The following is a 10,602-nucleotide window of genomic DNA, read 5'->3' as shown; positions in this document are numbered from 1 at the left end:
TTTCTCCCTAATGTTTTCACTGTAGTATTCCTACTTGTGGTGCTTTTTAATATGAACCCTAATATCTGATTTTATCTAATCCTTTCAGCAGCAAGCATCTTTCCACCACAAATAGAACATCAATGTCCCCATTAATGGAAACAGTCTCAATAACAAAAATCTATGTCACCCTCCTGTAACCATGGACATATTAATACACAACCATTTGTGCATACTTTGGGAGTATGATTGGTCCATCAACCTGAAGATTGCTTGGGTCAGAAAATTTTATCCAAGAGTGTATCACCAGGGACTTTAAAACTTACCATATTTTTGTTGAAACCAGAATATACTATGTGTGTGGACCTTTTTCTGTTATACAGAACCTGATACCCTTATCAAAAACCTGTGATGTCACCATAGAACTTATAATTTTATAAACTCACACTATCTGATGTCAATTGTAGACCCTGCTTTGCTATTCTTTTGCTTAATAGTTTGGAACTCCACCCTAATTACAAGTAAAAATATTTAGTCTGTTTGAAATTATAAATATCAGACCAGAAGAACATTAACATAAAATCAAAAATGTAGAAAAAGAAAACCAAGTGATATAATGATAGCTAGATGAATAAGAACCAACAAATTAATTTCATAACTTTAAAAAAGTATGATGCTGGGCTGGGGATATAGCCTAGTGGCAAGAGTGCCTGCCTCGGATACACGAGGCCCTAGGTTCGATTCCCCAGCACCACATATACAGAAAACGGCCAGAAGCGGCGCTGTGGCTCAAGTGGCAGAGTGCTAGCCTTGAGCGGGAAGAAGCCAGGGACAGTGCTCAGGCCCTGAGTCCAAGCCCAGGACTGGCCAAAAAAAAAAAAAAAAAAAAAAAAGTACGATGCTTTGACTATGAGTAAGATGCCTAAGTAGACATGTAAAATGCCAGAAAACAAAGTAATGTTCTTTAATTTTTTTAATTTAATACTGCCAAAATTAAATACAAGCAATAACTGAGCATTGTAAGCAACTTAGTCTTTGGTCTCCATTTCGTGTGTGTGTGTGTGTGTGTGTGTGTGTGTGTGTGTGTGTGTGTTGGTCCTGGGGCTTGAATGCAGTACCTGGGCTCTGTTCCTGAGCTTTTTTGCTCAAGGCTAGAGCTCTACCACTTGAGCCAGTTCTACTTCTGGCTTTTTGGGTGATTAATTGGAGACAAGAGTCTCACAGACTTTCCTTTGGGGGCTGGCTTTGAAATTTGATCCTTAGATTTCAGCTTTCTGTGTATCTAGGACTACAGACACAAGCTGAATTACATTTCTTATCTCTGCCTCTATTCATCTGTTCTGGTTTGCACAATTGTCCTTTGGGGCATTTATGCAGGAGCTTAACCCCCAAAGTCTTATGTGAATAGTATTAAAAAGATGGAAACATGATCAAATACGCTACTTTGGGGAGTAAGTAGATTGATTAAACTCATTAAGATAGACCCTATGATTGAATTCTGGTGGCTTTATGAGGAGAGAACACAAACAGACACAGATCATACACCCCTGCATGATATAGTGTAGCCAAGGGAATGCTCTTGCAAGAACTTATTCAATGGTGATTGGATCTGAGCCTCCAGAACCATGAGGCAGAATAAATATTTCCCTTATCAAGAAGTCTGCCTCAGGTATTTCATTATAGTCATGGAAAAACGACCTAATATGCAATCAAACTTTTTTCATTTTTATGAATTTTTTAATCAAAAGGCTCTATTAATATAGTTTTTAATTCATTTTATTATGTAAAACAAACAAAAACAACCTTTTCCACTCTATCTCACGCCCATGTTTGCATTTTCTAGAAGTTTCTTTTCATTTTTCTAGAACATTTTTTGTTCATATTTCTAAGAAACATGCTTACACTGGCATTTCTTTATTTTGATATTTTAGGTATTTTAACTATTATTTATTTTGAGCTATTATTACTATGGAAGAAAGGGTTCTCTTTTGTTCTGCTTTCTAATATACACTTCACATATTTTTGCTAAATCTGTATTTGTCATTAATATTGCTATGGTTATGTAAATTAAGCAACATTTTTAACTATCAAAAGTGAGAAGTGTCTTGCAAGGTCAGTGAACTCCTAAACTCTGCACACATCTAGAGGATCAACATTTAATTGTGTTTACATTTCTAGTATTCTGAAATACTAGCTAATGTGAAGTACTATTTAAATGCTTAGTGAATGAATGTCTGTTGATAAAAGTATTCAAACAGATATTAATTGTTACTTTTAAGGAATCTAGCAGAAGATCTTTACATTGAATGAAATCGAATAAGGAAAAATGAAAATTTTATAAATCTATGACCTATCAAAAAGCCCACCACTTCAGCTACTTCTTATATTATTATTATTACTTTTTCTTTTGGCCAGTCCTGGGGCTTGGACTCAAGACCTGACCTCCTCCTCCTCTCCTCCTCCTCCTCCTCCTCCTCCTCCTCCTCCTCCTCCTCCTCCTCCTCCTCCTCCTCCTCCTCCTCCTCCTCCTCCTCCTCCTCCTCCTCCTCCTCCTCCTCCTCCTCCTCCTCCTCCTCCTCCTCCTCCTCCTCCTCCTCCTCCTCCTCCTCCTCCTCCTCCTCCTCCTCCTCCTCCTCCTCCTCCTCCTCCTCCTCCTCCTCCTCCTCCTCCTCCTCCTCCTCCTCCTCCTCCTCCTCCTCCTCCTCCTCCTCCTCCTCCTCCTCCTCCTCCTCCTCCTCCTCCTCCTCCTCCTCCTCCTCCTCCTCCTCCTCCTCCTCCTCCTCCTCCTCCTCCTCCTCCTCCTCCTCCTCCTCCTCCTCCTCCTCCCCCCTCCCCTCTCCTCCTCCTCCTCCTCCTCCTCCTCCTCCCTCCTCCTCCTCCTCCTCCCCTTCCCCCTCCCCCTCCTCTGCTCAAGGCTAGCACTCTACCTATTGAACCACAGCACCATTTCTGGCTTTTTCTTTTTATGTGGTGCTGAGGAATTGAACCCAGGGCTTTGTGCATACTAGGCAAGCACTCTACCACTAAGCACATTCTCAGCCCTGCTTCTTATATTCTTACACATCCTCAGAAAGATTATGTCATACTAAACCTTGTATCCCTAGGACCACATACATGTAAAGTGCATGGTAAGGAGTAGACATCCAATGACACATTTAAGAAACAATGAAAGAATCATCATCTTTTCTATTTTCCTAGTCCAATTTCTTGCTGATATCTTGGTGCCAATTGCCTTGTCAATCTATGTATAAATTGTTTTTATATTTCCTCTCCATCTGTCTAAGTCTTCTCCATGAGTGGTCACTCCCTTCTCTAATTTAAAATAAGGATTTACTAATGTCAGTCATTTGTCACTTTGTATGTAGGGCTTTGCATCATTTGGTATGTGTGAACACATGCAGTTTTCATCCCTTGATTGCAAAAGGCTGTCTTCCACCATTTGGAATTCCCTGGCTTCCCTCACAGTGCTATACCATGACTACATGCATGTATCTATTCATTGGTTGATTCTGTCAACCTCAAAGTAAAATGTGGGTGATAATCATTTTGAGAAGAGCTACTGTATCAAAACATACACTTTAAAAATGAAGGTTAGGAAGTATGCTATAAAATGACTTTTTGATGAGATAACTTGTCATGGTTATCATAATATCCACATCGTTCATATTTCATATTATGTAGCCACATTTTAGGGGCATATTTAATCTAAAATGAAACATATCCAGATAAACAGATGGAGCAAGCACCTGCAGTGCAGAACAGAGCATCTTGGTGCCTCCAGATTATGAAGGTCACTGGGAGGTCCTGAATATGTGGACTCTGTGCACTCATTTCAGTTAGGAACATGGTGCTTTAATGTTGGGTGACAAAGATGAAGAGAAAGTCTAATGTAGATCCAGGGCATTTTTATTTCTACCAAGATATTTATAAAAGCATGACTTATTTTGTTCTAACAGAAGATACTTAATGTTCAGGAGTAAAGCAGAAAATGGAATTCCTTGTAGAACCAGGTAAATTTTTATGTATACAAGGAAATTTGGGGTATATAAGCATCAAGTCAAAGCCTTTATTTAAACTTGCAAGAATATCATCTTGAGTTGTACCATTTTCATTTCTGGTATAATTATGATATCAGAGATTTTATGTTCTAATTACTATCTCACTTTCCTTTGAATATTATGGGAGACCTTCATTCACCTGAAAAGCTTTTCTTACTTTTTTCTTTTTTTTGCGCTACTAGAGTTTGAACTCAGGGCCTTGTGGTTGATAGTTAGGTGCTCTATCACTTGAGGTACCATCCAGACCTCCCCATGAAACCATATTTATTTAGTCTACCATTTTCTGTCATAGTATAAAATGAAGGTAGAGAAAATATTATATATCTTATTCAGCATAGTACCATTTTCTGAATAGGATATTTTACCACAGTAAGTAAATATGAAAACCAAAGAACACACAATTCAAAGATTTACTGGATTTGAGCTGTAGGATTGTTATTCAATGAAAACATGTGTTTTTGATTTTGTTTTTACAAGTGGAATTTCTGCTTTAAAATGCCTATGGCTTTGTCCAACGGCTAAATCCCAAGAGCTATGTCCTTGGTCAGAGAATGCATTGTAGAGATGCTGTTTTTGAACTTTTATAGAATTTTAATCAAAGTTTGCAAAGAATTAAGGATCCCCGGCTATTCTTAAAAAATTTTTCCTCAAGCCAGGGACCCATGGCACCTATCAATAATCCTTGCTGTTCAGGAGGCTGAGATTTGAGAATTGTGGTTCAAAGCCAGCCAGGGCAAGAAAGGGCATGAGATTCTTATCTCCAAAAAAGATAATTATCTTCCAAACAGCTGAAAGTAGAGCAGTGGCTCAAGTGCTAGAGCACTAGCCTTGAGCATAAAAGCTCAGGGACAGCACCCAGGATCTGAGTTTAAGCCTCAGGATTGGCACCAAAAAAAAATCTTGAATTTGCAAATCAAGTCCAACTTTCTCTTAGTCTTCAGCTTTTAACAGAGCACTTGGCAGAATGAATATATAAATTTGCTAACCATTTAACAGGTAACTTTTGGAGTAATCACTATTACTACTCAAGATAGTCATCTTTTAAAAACTTACATCCGACAACAATCTAATAATGGGTCTCTCCTTCAGCTTTACATGCAGGTATATTGATATGTGTGAGTTCTCTACATGTGGGGGAAGAATAAATGTCTTCCTTTACTTAAAGTTCTCTAAAGATATTTATAAATCTGGAAAACTGTGCCTTAGATTTGACAAGAGGCCTATGCAGCTTATAGAAGTTACAGTTTGTTGCAATGATCACAAAAGGAAGATTATCTAAGAATTCCTAGGCTTCAGTGTGCTTTCTTGTCTCACAGTGGGAGAGCTTGCAACAATGGTAATTTTCCTGACCTAGGTAAGATCTTTCTAGGCGCAGGAAACAGTGAGACCAGCAGAGCCTCCATCCCTCCAATAGCATCCCTCTGATATTGCAGCAGAATTGCCTTAAAAGGCTGCACCTGGACTTCCCATTTAGATGACTAATACCAATTCTTACTAATGCCACAGAGGGCTTCCTGCTACCATGGCCCACCTGATGAATAATAAATGACTCGACATGATATAAACCAGCTGACTTCATGACAATGACAAGTGTGTGAATATGCCACTTTCTGCAGGATAAAGGGACGTTACACAGAGGTTTTATGTCCAAGCCATAGAAGATGTATTTACTACAAGATTTCTGTTTTGCAATATGTATTTCTGTTTTGTTGTGGGGGAAGAATTACACCTACTATGTTTTAACAATTTTTAATGAGTTGTGCAATGTTTTCCTTGATCAATTTTTATTTTATATTATCGATTGCATATTAAAGGATGTTTAAGTCACTTCTTTCTAAATTCTTACCAGAGAGAAGTGAGATATGGGACAAAATAAGGAAAAGTACAGAAGACAGGGAAAGAGAGAGAAAACTGAAGGCTGGAGAGAAAGTCTGAGCACCTCATATCTGAGAAAGTTGAACTCTCTACTGAGCCACTAGTAGAAATTGCTTTACTGGATGGGTGGTTTGCGAAGTTTGGAGAATCAATCTGGATGAAGTGATCATCTGATGTTGACCTAGAGCTTGCAAAAGGCTCAGGGCCACCGGTTTGTCCTTTTACTTCTAATATTTCATACTATGCCTCTCCTTTATGGGAAAGGTGAACTACTGTACAGTAACAGGACTTCTCATTTCAAGATGTATTAAGCACTACCTCTTGATCTGGGGGAGGGAAATTCAAAATTCTTCACACGTGTCAGGCGGGAGGGGGTGGGTGGTGTGTGTGTGTGTATATGTGTGCGCACGCATGTGAACGTGCGCCAATACTAGAGCTTGAACTCATGGTCTCTCTTCTTTTTCTGCTCACAGCTGATGCTCTACTGCTTGAACCATGCCTCCACTTTCACTTTTGGCTGATTATTTAGTGATAAGAATCTCTCAGATTTGTGTTCCCAGGGCTGCCTCTGACCCTCAGTTCTCAGTCCTGAAAAGCTAGGTGTGAGCTACTACCACCTAACTTTAGATTAAAATAATTTCATTGCTAAAAAGAGGATAAAATTAGATACCTAACATGCACGAGGCTCCGGGTATGATCTCCAGCATTGTATAAAAGATCACGTTAAGGAATATGGTTTATGAATGGTCAAGATAGAATTTCAGTAGTTTTAGAGAAATCCAGCATTCTAAGGAAGGGCTTCACCTACACCATATAAATCTTTCAGATAGTGCAGATAGTGCCCTCTCTTAAAAACCTAGAACAATCACTTTTTCCTCCCTCGTGTTTCCAGAGCAATACCAAATATTACTTTAGGTTGTCTGTGTAGTGGTCAGGTTTCTCTCGCTCTCTCGTTCTCCTCTCTTCTCCCTGATTCTCCTTCTCCTTTCCTCACCACACATCCCATTTTTACAGCAGAGGTTTTTTTCTTAAGTGTTCATGAGAATCACTAAGGGGAACTTGTGGAACATATACTTCTGGACCTTACTTTCATATTCCCTCTGTCAGGAAGTCTAGGAAGGGCAGCTAACTCCTTTGCAAGCACCCCATGGGTTCCTAAGGAAACTGGCCATGGTTGACATGTTGAGAAATGCTCCATCATGCTTCGTTTACACCTTTTCAATGGTATCAATCATTAATAAATCTGTCTCTCCCAAGTCCCAGATCTCCATATACCTTTTACATGTCTTCTCTGATTGTAACTCAGTTTGCTGTGTAAAATTGGCAGAAAGATGTAGCTGTAGCCATCCCCCTATATGCGCCTATATTCTCCCATATGCTTTCCTCCTGACCAACAGTTTTTGTGAAGTGTTCCATGTGAATTTAAGATCACAGGAAGATTTTTTCCAGGGATTTTAAGTTGTTAGTAGGAATAGAATTTTTCCTTTGATGTGTGTTTTATTTGGAGGCATAAAAAATATGTTCGATCTCTAAGACTTTGAAAGGAAAATCAAGAAACAGAAAACCACTAGAATGGGTAACAATTTTAGAATACATATATGTGAATATCTTCTTAGGTTAAAAATAAAACAAGCAAAACCTTAAGAACTATGATCAGTGATGGCCCCCACAAAACTTTCAAGAAAATCCATAGGTGACCAACGAATTAGTCAGCTAAGATTTTATCTTAGGTTCACCATATATTGGAAAACTTTCCAATAACTCTTCTAGGCTTAGTAACTATGTCTCCTCAAACAGAGGAGTTCTAATCTTCATAGCATTAGGAGCTTTTAGTTGCAATATAAAAATGTGAATCAAGAGAATGAAAGGAAATAGGGCAAAGTAAAAGTTTCCAGGAGCTCTTATTTTCATTCAGCTAAACTCTTCCATGCTTCTGTGTTTCTGTGTTCAAATACTTTTTGTTCTTTTGTGAGGAGCTGGTCCATTAAGATGTCTGAAGTGTGCATCCTTTGGGTGTGTTTAACAGAAAAGCCTGAATGGCTAGTCTGTCAGACTCTGCTCCTGGGAATAAAATTGAATGCACTTGAAGAAGCAATGATGTATGAAGATCTTTGACAAGAACAGCAACCATGATAGAGAATTAGCACTGTTATGAGCATTGAACCCTTCCAAATGCAAGGTGGTTAACTCCAGCAAGTCAAGTAGGAACACACATGGTGTAAACTTGTGGAGAAGTTAACCCTAAATGCCATAAAAATTCTGGATGGAGAGACCACAAAAGATTAAAATCCCTGAAATCTAAAATGCCAAAAGGTACAAATTCTGAAAAAAAAAATAATTCTTAACATTCTTTGAAATATATTTATTTATAGTTTTGAAAAAGAACTTATTTGAAAAGCATAAATAGACCTCTTTACACAGTAAAAGCATATATCTTTTTCCCTTTTTTCTTTCTTTCTTTCTTTCTTTTTTTTGTCAGTCATGGGGCTTGAACTGGGGGCCTGGGTGCTGTCCCTGAGCTCTTCAGCTCAAGGCTAGCACTCTACCACTTCAGCCACAGTGCCAGAGCATTCATCTTTGAAAGCTTAAAACTTCACCACACTAAGGACAGTCACACTGGTATAATGGCTCTGTGCAGATAAACAGTATTTGAAACTAAATAGATGAGCTGGGAGCTGGGGCTCATGCCTATAATCTAGCTATTCAGGAGGCTGAGATGTGAGCACTGCAGCTCAAAGCCAGCATGAGTAGGAAAGTACGTGAGACTTTTGTCTCCAATTAACCACCAGAAAACTGGAAGTGGTGCTGTGGCTAAAAGTGATAGAGCACTAGCCTGAGCAAAAAAGCTGAGGAACAGTTCCCAGGCCCTTGTTCAAGTCCCATGAGTGACAACAATAAAAAAGGGTTTAAAGAAAGGAATAGTTGGGAATGAGGGAAAGAGTTGGAGTGAGTGAATTTGATCAGGGTACATTCGATGGAGGATTGATGGATGAAGGGTTGGATGGAAAAGTCAAAAGGGACTTCTCCCTATGTACAACTAATATTTGCTAATAAAAATCATTTAAAATAATAAAAATAAAGTTTTTATTTTGCTGTGTATTACTCATTCTCCAGCCCTCTTCCTTTCTTTTGGATAAATCTAAATTTCTAACATATACCTCTTTAAAAAAAAAAGAATTTTTTCATATCCTGTTTCTAAAGATTTCCTTTTAACATATTTTTTGCACGATAGCTCTCCTGGCAACAAATACTTTCAATTTTTATTTGTCTGGGAAAGCTTTTATTTTGCTTTTGTAAAATAATATCACAGATAGAGAGCTCTAGGTTGGTAGAGTTTCTGTTTCCACAAAAAATGTCAACTATATTATGCAATTTGTTTTCTGTTTATATAGTTTCTGAGAAGTCAGATGTCTTATCTCTGAAACTCTACAAATGAGTCATACATCCAACCCCACCCAGTAGGCTTCTTTCCGGAATTTTTCCGTAGTTTGAAAATAATATGCCTAAGTTCTATTTTTTTTTTTTTTTGCATCTAGCCTACATGATATCCTTGGAGTTTTCTAGTTCTCTTTCAGTAACTCACATTAAGTTGGAGAAAATTTTAAGTTAACGTTTCAAATATTTCCTCTGTTCTTTGCCTTCTTCTTTTGGCATTCACATTATGGATTATAACTCTGTAACACTCCCAAAGCTCTTGGATATGATGTCCTATGGTCCTCTCCTTTGTTCTCTCTTTCTTGCCTTTCTTCTCTCTTTTCCTCTTCTCTCTGTTTCTCTTGAGGTTCTTTGCCTGGTTCTTTGTCCTCTGTTCAGTCTAATAATGAGCCAATCAAGGGCATTCTTCATCTCAACTACCAACTATTATTCAATAGTTTTCAGTGACTTCCATCTTGCTATCCTCATTCACAGATGCAATGAGTCTCTGTATTGTTCACCTCTAATGTTTTGTCTCCCACCCTCATGCTCAAATAGTACCACGATTACAAGCCTAATACACACACACACACATACACACACACATACTACTTGTGTTTATATATGTGTTTATCCTTTAAGGTTAGCATCCACATATGATAAAAAAAAAAAACATGTAACCTTTGTTCTTCTGAACTTGGCTTACTTCACAGTGGGGTCAATCTGATTAACATACTCTACATGTAAGTATAAAATACCATGGCAAAACTCCTTTGAACAATTGGTAAAAGTGAATTAGAGGAATGTAAAACAGGTCCTGTCTGGGATGAGCGTACTAGTGGGAGGGAAAAGGACAAATAGAGAGGATGAAGAAAGGTAAATTTAATCAAAATACATTATTTACACATGTGGAAAAGGATCAGTGAAGCTTGTTGAATTGGTTTGGAAAGGGAAGGAGATAAGGGAGAGTGACAAGGGGGTGGGTCTGGTTAAGGAAATCTCTCTCTATATAAAGTCCCATTACATAACTAATTGATGCTAATAAAATATTTTAGAAAGACATTGTTCATCTCTACTGCAGTATTTCTTTTTTGTTGTCTTAGAATTTCCATCTTTCTGTTTACATTGCTTCTCTCTTCTTGCACATTGACTACTTTGTCTATAAAAATTTGTAGTATTTTAATCACAATTCTTTTATATTTCTTGTGTTATACTTCCAGCAACAACCTCATAGTTAAGTCTAATTCTGAGGTTTGCTTTCTCTTCAAACTGTGAT

The sequence above is a fragment of the Perognathus longimembris genome, chromosome 2 (assembly GCF_023159225.1).
Source record: "Perognathus longimembris pacificus isolate PPM17 chromosome 2, ASM2315922v1, whole genome shotgun sequence".
Taxonomy (NCBI): Eukaryota; Metazoa; Chordata; class Mammalia; order Rodentia; family Heteromyidae; genus Perognathus; species Perognathus longimembris.
The sequence above is the reverse complement of the archived record's forward strand: the minus strand, read 5'-3'. Positions refer to the sequence as shown.